Source organism: Mytilus galloprovincialis, chromosome 6, assembly GCF_965363235.1.
Source record: "Mytilus galloprovincialis chromosome 6, xbMytGall1.hap1.1, whole genome shotgun sequence".
Lineage (NCBI taxonomy): Eukaryota > Metazoa > Mollusca > Bivalvia > Mytilida > Mytilidae > Mytilus > Mytilus galloprovincialis.
Window position 1 is genome coordinate 92,632,156 of NC_134843.1, and position 8,823 is coordinate 92,640,978.

Sequence of the window (8,823 nt, forward strand, 5' to 3'; positions counted from 1 at the left end):
AGTTCATGCCAAGAAATCCTCACTAAAAATTCGAGTGGACTTTCACACGGCACCCATTAGTAGTTTAACTTATTTGATTTCATTCAACAAATTAATTTATGACCTGCATGTACGTATCGCTTAGAACACGGCCATATACCAAATGGTCAATATCAATCATCCATGTAATTTGCTTTATGGGATGTATGCAGAATTTCAACGGAGGCAATTTCTTGGCATGGTATCTGCTTATAATTAGATACATATAGTAAATCTAAGTTTCCAAACTTCGAAGTTGAATGGGGTTTAAGTTTTGAACGACGATACCCAAGTGTGAATTATTTGTTAGTGCATGGTTTTCGTTTTTAGTTTACATGGGAAAGTAATAATGTGAGTTAATTAACGTCATCATTTTTGGAGATCACCAAGGTCTGCGCCTGTGGTTTATGCTTTTAAACCAGCTGAGATTTTGTACGACATTGCTGACGAGCGTTCACTTTTCTCAGTATCATACGCGAACAAAAATGGCCATCATATATGGTTACAGTGATATCTTATAAATATATCTGAATGCAGTTTTCCTTGATATCGCAATAATTTAACCACGCATTGTTGTCCATTCTTCAAAAATGCACGCAATAATATCTTAATTTACAGTAGTCATTTCAGAGTTAAACCGCTAGAGTCATTTTTTTAATGGAATCACGACTTTCTTATATTTTTTTGCGGATCATTTTTGCTGTGTACATTTTTTGTTCGTAGAGAAAGACAACACATAGATTAGATTCTGTGCATTTCTTTTGCCTCATTTACTTGGAAGATGTGTTTATGTATTATGTAGGCATGGTCTTCCTGATATTAGACAATTGTTCTCGTTTTATCACCTGCAATATAATATTAGTTGACTGAAACAAAAACAAAACACATAAAAGGACAGATTTGCAATGTCCCCCGCGTTGCATTTTTTTTTATCTGTTCAGGGGCAATAAATGAGAAAAACAATTTATGAATTAAAAGTGTGTGCGGGAAACAAACTTTTTTTTTTATTGTTTACTAAATTTTTGAAACATACCTTCGATGACATTACTTATAGTATACTACAAGTTTTATATAAAAAAAATGTACACGTCTGGCGCTAACGAGGCTATTTCTCATAAATTTCCAAATGGGCATAACTCTTTTAAAACAAAAATGTGTCTATGGTACATGGAAGCCTCACTCGCACTATTATTTTCTATGTTCAGTGGACCATGACATTGGGGCCAAAAGTCTAATTTGGAATTAAAATTAGAAAAATCATACCATAGGAAACATGTGTACTAAGTTTCAAGTTGATTAGACTTCAAATTCATCAAACACTACCTTGATCTATAGCTTTAACCAAAAACTTTAACCTGAAGCTGGACAGACGAACGAACGGACGAATAGACCGAAAAACATAATGCCCATAAATGGGGCATAAAAACTCTCTCGGTCACCATGTTAATCTATAGTATAAGTTTAATAAATGTCTGGCAATAATTGTACCTGTGAGAGCGTTCAAGACCAGACGAAGTGATGCGCGGTATTTCTCCCTCTCAACACGTTACGCGGGGGACACACATATTATTTGAGGAACTTAATGACCATTCAACTAAACAAACTCATCATAGATACCAGGATTAAATTTTGTAATTACGTCAGACGCGTGTTTCGTCTACAAAAGAATCATCTATTTTTTTAAACAGTTAATTTATAAATATGACCATATCAGCACAGACTACTGGGCTGTTGATACCCTCGAGGAAATAAAACTCCACCAGCGGTGATCGACCCAGTGGTTGTAAATAAACTCATCATATATACCAGGATTAAGTTTTGTTTTTACGACAGACGCTCGTTTCGTCTACAAAAGACTCATTTTTGACGTAATGAATTTTAAACCTGATGCCTTTTGTTATCTATTATTCATGTGTTTCTTTGCCAAATACGTTCTGCTATTTATTTGTATTGTAGTCCTGTATTATTATGTTGTCATTTTAATGTTATATTAAACAATGCCATCAAAGTGCGAGGTTTGACAAGCCACAAAACCAGGTTCAACCCACCATTTTTTTCTTTAAAAATATCCTGTACCAAGTCAGGAAAATGGCCATTGTTATATCATAGTTCGTTTCTGTGTGTTACATTTTTACGTTGTGTTTCCGTTGTGTCGTTTGTTTTCTCCTATTTTTGTGTGTGAATTCAAATTACTATAAGACGTGTCACGGTACTTTTCTATCCCAAATTTATGTATTTGGTTTTGATGTTACTTAGTATATGGGTTATTCTCATCGGATTTTGTCTAATGCTTAGTCCGTTGCTGTGTGTGTTACATTTTAATGTTGTGTCGTTGTTCTCCTCTAATATTTAATGCGTTTTCCTCAGTTTTAGTTTGTTAGCCCGATTTTGTTTTTTGTCCATAGATTTATGAGTTTTGAACAGCGGTATACTACTGTTGCCTTTATTCATCAGTGACGCTCGAATCCAAATAAGTTAAAAAGTTTATGTAAACAGATTACGGCTGTTTCAGAGATGTTAATAACAGCGGAAGTAGTATCTGTATCTGTATATTATCTTCACCTTCTTTATAGGAGATCAGTGATTTCTCACTAAAGTATGAATACATTTATCGATGTTAAGAGGAATCCATCACCAGTTATATATCATCATGTACATTTGGCTAAAAACACTTTTTCTATATACAGTCAATAAAAGTGTCTCTCCATGCTAGTTATTTCATTGTTAAATACATTAAGTTTTAAATAGTATATTTAAGGGGTAATGCTAACTTGAGAGGTTTTAATTCTTTTTTTTCTCAAAGGACCCCATCGTTTCCTGTTTTTCATATCAGACAGCATCCTATATCTGGCTCTATGAATGTTAAATAGATATCTGCGACACTGAAATTGCAATGCAGGTAACATCTTGATGTTTATTTTTCTGTTGCTATGTCCAACGTTTTCCGTAAGGAGATAAGAGCAGTCCAGTATAATTTTGATTTTATCATTTTCTGTAAGGTATTCCATTTCTCTACTTGTCAGATTATGATATTCCTTCTGAAGATATTCTAAAGACGCTTTTCTGGTTGAACCCAAGGGTGACTTGGGAATAGAAATATGGTCGCTTGGTCTTCTCCCGACCGGCAGTAAAACGCTTGCCGAAGTGGGGCGTCCGTTTGGCTGTGCGGGATGTATCAAGTTCGCAGTCACGTCCGGTCAGAATGGGGACGTTAAATCCGATGTCTCGTGTAAAGAGAGTGCCATGCTCTTTGCACGTTAAGAACCCTTGCAACAACTATTTTGAGGGCCCGTAGGTGGCCTGTTGCAAGGCAAAATTTCTGTCTCTATCCAATACACCCTTATTTTCCAGTGGCAGTCTAAATTTTCCCGACCATCATCCCAAATGGCCTCTATTATGACAAGACCTACCTATTGTATTTATTATGAACTTGTTCTCGTCCTAAATTTGCATGAAATATTTGCCACTGGACGTTAAGCAACCAACAATCAATCAATCAATTTATTTTGACAATGTACATTACAGTAAAAAGTGAGGTAAATCTTCAATTTCTTGTCCGCACAGAAGGCAGGTGGCTTCAATATTGTTCTGATTAAATTTCGATCTGTTTTCGTGGAGAATGTATGTACCAGAAACTAGTTTTAACTTAATAGGTAGACGGTTTATGTCTCTTGAAGATGATGTTTTGATATAAATTAACGGGTGTTGTTTTCCAGGGTGGTATGCATCAACATTTAAATAACTTATATTTCTAAATAGAGCTATTTAGCTTGGAGATATCTGTATAGTACTTTTTCCAATACTTATTTATATTATTATACATTAAATTTTTCCACTGAATTTTGGTATGTGGAGTGTCTAAAAGAAGATAAATTTCTGGAAGATCATATTTCCAAATAATTTTCTTTACTTCAATAAAGCAACTGTGTCTATTTTGATCTTTGACTGCTAACTGTCTTTTGGCAATTTGTTTTTCAGTTGATTCCTCTGATAGTAAACATATACTGTAAAAGTATATGTATTTGTTCCTCACTTTGTTTCATTCCAGATGTAATGTAAGGTACAACATCAGGAGCATTTTGCGGTAGAGACCAAATCTGTTTAAGCAGTTTTAAAAAAAAAAACCCATTTATTAATGTTTAATTTAGTTGGTATCAGTATCTCTAGACCATAAAGTAATGTTAGTAAGACATAGGCTTTCATAATATGAATACAGTTGCTTGGATCTAAACCATTGTTTCCATGAAAACCTGCAGCCATGAAACTGTTCTCTTTGCTTTTTTATGTTCTCATTGATGGTATTATTTAACGTTTTCTTTTTAGACTTTGATCTTTGTATTCCAAGATGTGTTGCTTGTTTTACAACTGGTAGCATCTTGTCTTTCAACATCAGATCTTTACAATTATGTCTTTTTTTTGGTTCTCTATCTCAATAACAACACTTTTTTGTGGTTGTAATTGTGTTTTTTAGTTTCCTATGTTGTGTGCTGTTGATTGTTTGTCTTTTTCATTTTTAGCCATTGCGTTGTCAGTTTGTTTTAGATTTATGAGTTTGACTGTCCCTTTGGTATCTTTCGTCCCTCATTTGTAGTGTTCATAACAACTGTATTCATAAGCCATGTTTAGTAGTATTTGCGCTTCGTTTGGATCTGTCGGGTTTAAAGTAACGTCATCCACACAGGCTGTTGCACAACATGGTATATGACCGATCTTGTTTCCTACCTTAGAGTGTTGTAAATGGTATAGCAGTGGGTCTATATATACATCTTGTAAAAATCCGCACTGAGAAAACCGCCCTGACGCACTCCTTGTGATATGATAAATTCATTTGACATTTTTCCATTAAGTTTTATTACAAATGAAGCATGTTTATGGAGATTGTTGATGAGATTCCAATGTCTGTCTTGTATTACAAGATGATATAAATTAGCATTAGATTTTGATGAACCACAACATCAAAGGCTGACTTTGCATCTAATAAAACTATTATCAGGAGTTTTCCCAAATCTAACGATTCTCTATTTACCTCTTCTAAAATGAATGACGCATTTAATGGAGCCGAGTTCTGTGTGAAATCTCTTTGTAAAGTAAATTGAATTGGTAAAGCTATTGGACGAATTCTTAATTTCAGGATAGATTCGATGATCTTACAAAATACTTGGAAAACTGTTATGCCACGATAATTCTTTATTTCCAAAATTGATCCCTTGTTCTTAAATACTGGGGAGAGAAGTCCTGTTTTAAGTAGATCTGGAATTAATCCTTTTTGAAAATGTAAACTAGAATTTGATGTATAGAATCTATAACGTCGCTGGGCTTCTAAAATGTTGTAAATTACAAATTTTTCAAGAACAAAATATCTCACAAACAGGCTTTGAAAATTTTGGCAAAATGCATGCTTCCAAAATGTTGTATGTGAACTTCTACATTTTAGTAAATAGCAGTAAAATAAAAATTGTGACATTTCTGGATTATCCAAGAACATTATTTTCACAGAAATAAAGAAATGTACAATCATTTTTTTGCCAAAGCCATTCTACAACGGTTTTCAAGATTTCATACAACAGTTTTGAAGCAAACTTTACAAACAACTGACAATTTTGTAATATGTCTTATTTCACACATTTTGATTAGTCTAACAAAATAACTGCAACTCCCCCATATCCACTGGGTACTTGGGCTGGATGTATGTTATTGTACGTATCAACTGCGTTACCTTCAAAATTCAAAATTTAGATTGGTGTCTATTTCATTAATTAAATGTATTTGAAACAACCAATGTTCTTGAATGAGAATTATGTCATTATTCTCCAATAATTTATTAACTGCAGTAGTGCTGGTTTTGATGTTCTTGCAGTTAAATGCTACTATTTTTAGAGTAGTAGCGTTATCTATTTTGGATTTAGTTGGATACCTCATGGGTATTAAATTTGTTGTTCTATATGTTGTGTTTTACTGGACATATTTCCTTTTATATTACTACCACCATTCCAGTTTGGACTTTAATTAATTAGTGGAGTGAATGCTCTTTCATAGTTTGAGTTTGTTCTTTGGGATATTGTTGGTGGCAAATTTGAACGATAGTATCCTGCATTTCTATTGTTTATTGGAATATGCACTATAATTTGACCTGATAAATGGCAAGGCATAGTCTGTTGTGGAACAGCAATATATTGTTTCTCAGGTGTTGTACAGCTGGGTCTTGATGTTTGATCTCTGATGTTTTGAAGACCGTTTGGTCTTGTTGAACTGTCAGTATCACAATGAGATTTTGCTCTTTCAGTTTTTAAATTGGGTTTATTACTGTCTCAAGTTACAGTGTTATTATCCTCCATTGCACATGATGAAGTTGTCATTGGGTTGATTTGGTTGGGCTGTTCATGTTGGTTAATTCTATTTTTGCTGTCATTCGGCTCAAGATGAACATGTTCGATTTTTTGGAACTGTATGTCAACTTGGCGCAAGATATAATTTGTGACTTTCTTGTGGATATTTTCAAGCAATTCAGTGTATTGTGACAAGTAACCCCCAGGGCATATATTTTTTTAATTTTTATATTATGCTGTAAATATGTTATTTCCTTGTTATAGATAAGATATATGTTTTGAATTGTTAATAATGTTATTTATTCTATATGAGTGTTAAGTTCCTATGATAATAGAACTAAAATGTTTGTTTATTGTTCATTGAAGAGATATTTTTATAAAATAATCCAAGTCAGGAATGTTTTCATTTTTGCATAAATTGTAAACATCAAGATTTTTGTTAAAATGACTTTCCATATATTTTTATGTTTACCTAGTCATGGTAAATGCTTTAATAATTGTGTTGTGTATTGACTTGTATCAACAAATGGATAGAACATGAGAAATATTGTAATATTTAGATTTTTGAGACTTGTTGTTATTTTGAGAAAGTTCCCGTACTTTTTCATCTGTAACTTTTTCGGGATCGACCCCACTTTAGACATACTTTCTGTCAATTTTGGACAATGACAGCCAAACTTACTTATATACACTCTTTTCTAAAGTCGAATTGAGTTTGAGAATTTACTTTTCCCCACTGAAGGTTATGCATTTTGCTTAAACTTGTCGATCTTCGTTTCTGTTACAGACAGCATGTATCGCTATCCGCCATTACTTCAGATGAACGGCTAGCGATTTCATTGGTTGATTAAAAGAATAAAGTATTTTACCTTAATTTTTGTAGAAATTGTTATAGAAATGTTTTATTTTACGATTAATGTTAGAAAATGGAAAAGTTTATATTTTAATAACTCTGTATTCTTTGTCGATTCAACTTGTTAAAGAATGGAGCTTTTTGATTGGCTATTGGTTACTGTGCACTGTGCAAGATGGGGCACTTAAGGGTATCGTGCATGCCCTTGTGCGGTACATTTGCACTGTCGTGCAGTGGCGGGTATTATATAACCTTTCGAAAACGCTGCACTGACGTCACTTTCACGCCATTTTATTAGGGATTGAACCGCTGCCAAAATTTTATTAGAAAGTAAGGCCAATTTTTACGTTTAGAAACTTATTTATTTAACTAAATTTTCTTATTGGAAAAACGTAATTTTACAGAGATTTTAATGATAATTTCTAGAAATTTATTTTCATTTCAAAAGTAACTTTTAAAGGCTGTTTTACGAATTTATGGTTCAAAATTTCATTGTTTTGGAATTGTAAAGTTTTGTTTAAGTACATTTTTTTTTGTTTAAGTACATTTTACCGGAAAGTTAGATTTTTCTATTTAAGAGCCCAAAGCCAATCAAACTATTTTTGCGTTTAAATTATAGACTGTGTTATAGGATTTTAAAGGTATATCTGAGAGTTCTTTGTTACACTTTTATTGTCCTCTATTTTACAAGACATACGCTACTAGTAAAGTCTCTAGTACACTTGTCTACATTTACGCAAATTAAATATATTAGATAAGGTAATAGGGACACAAAACATACGCTACTAGTAAAGTCTCTAGTACACTTGTTTTGTTTAAATAACTATAAATAGGGAGATTAGTTAAAAGACATACTCTACTAGTAAAGTCTCTAGTATTTTGTCTTGATTAAAATAATTGGAATAAGGATAAAGGGCTTACGCTACTAGTAAAGTTTCTAGTACATTTGTCCTGTTTAAATAACAGTTACTGTATAAATAGGGAGATTAGTCAAAAGACATACACTACTAGTAAAGTCTCTAGTATATTTGTCCTGTTAAAGTAATTAAGATAAGGATAAGGGTCTCAGGACTACACTGATAGTAAAGTCTCTAGGAATTGTCTTGAAGTAAATAAGAAAACCAAGTTACAGATAAACACTATTTTGAGTAAACTTTGAGATAAATTAGATGGCATATGCTGCTAGTAAAGTCTTTAGCACCATTGTCATAATAGCTTAAATTTGTATAAACTGAGATTAATTGATTTTCTCTTCATAAATCTATTTGTACATTCATTTACAAGTAAATACTAAAAAACCTTTAGATCTAAGGCATACGCTCTAGCACAGGGTCAGCTAGCACACTTGCCTCTAAATTTTGTACACCTGATAACGCTCTAGCACAGGGTCAGCTAGCACACTTTCTTGTGTACTAAAGTTATAACGTTTATAATAAAGAATTTAATACATTAAAAACCTTTTAGAACTTAGGCATACGCTCTAGCACAGGGTCAGCTAGCACACTTGCCTCTAAATTTTGTACACTTGATAACGCTCTAGCACAGGGTCAGCTAGCACACTTTCTTGTGTATTAAACTGTTGAATATTCTTATTGTCTATGTAACGTTACCAATTTAAACTCAGAA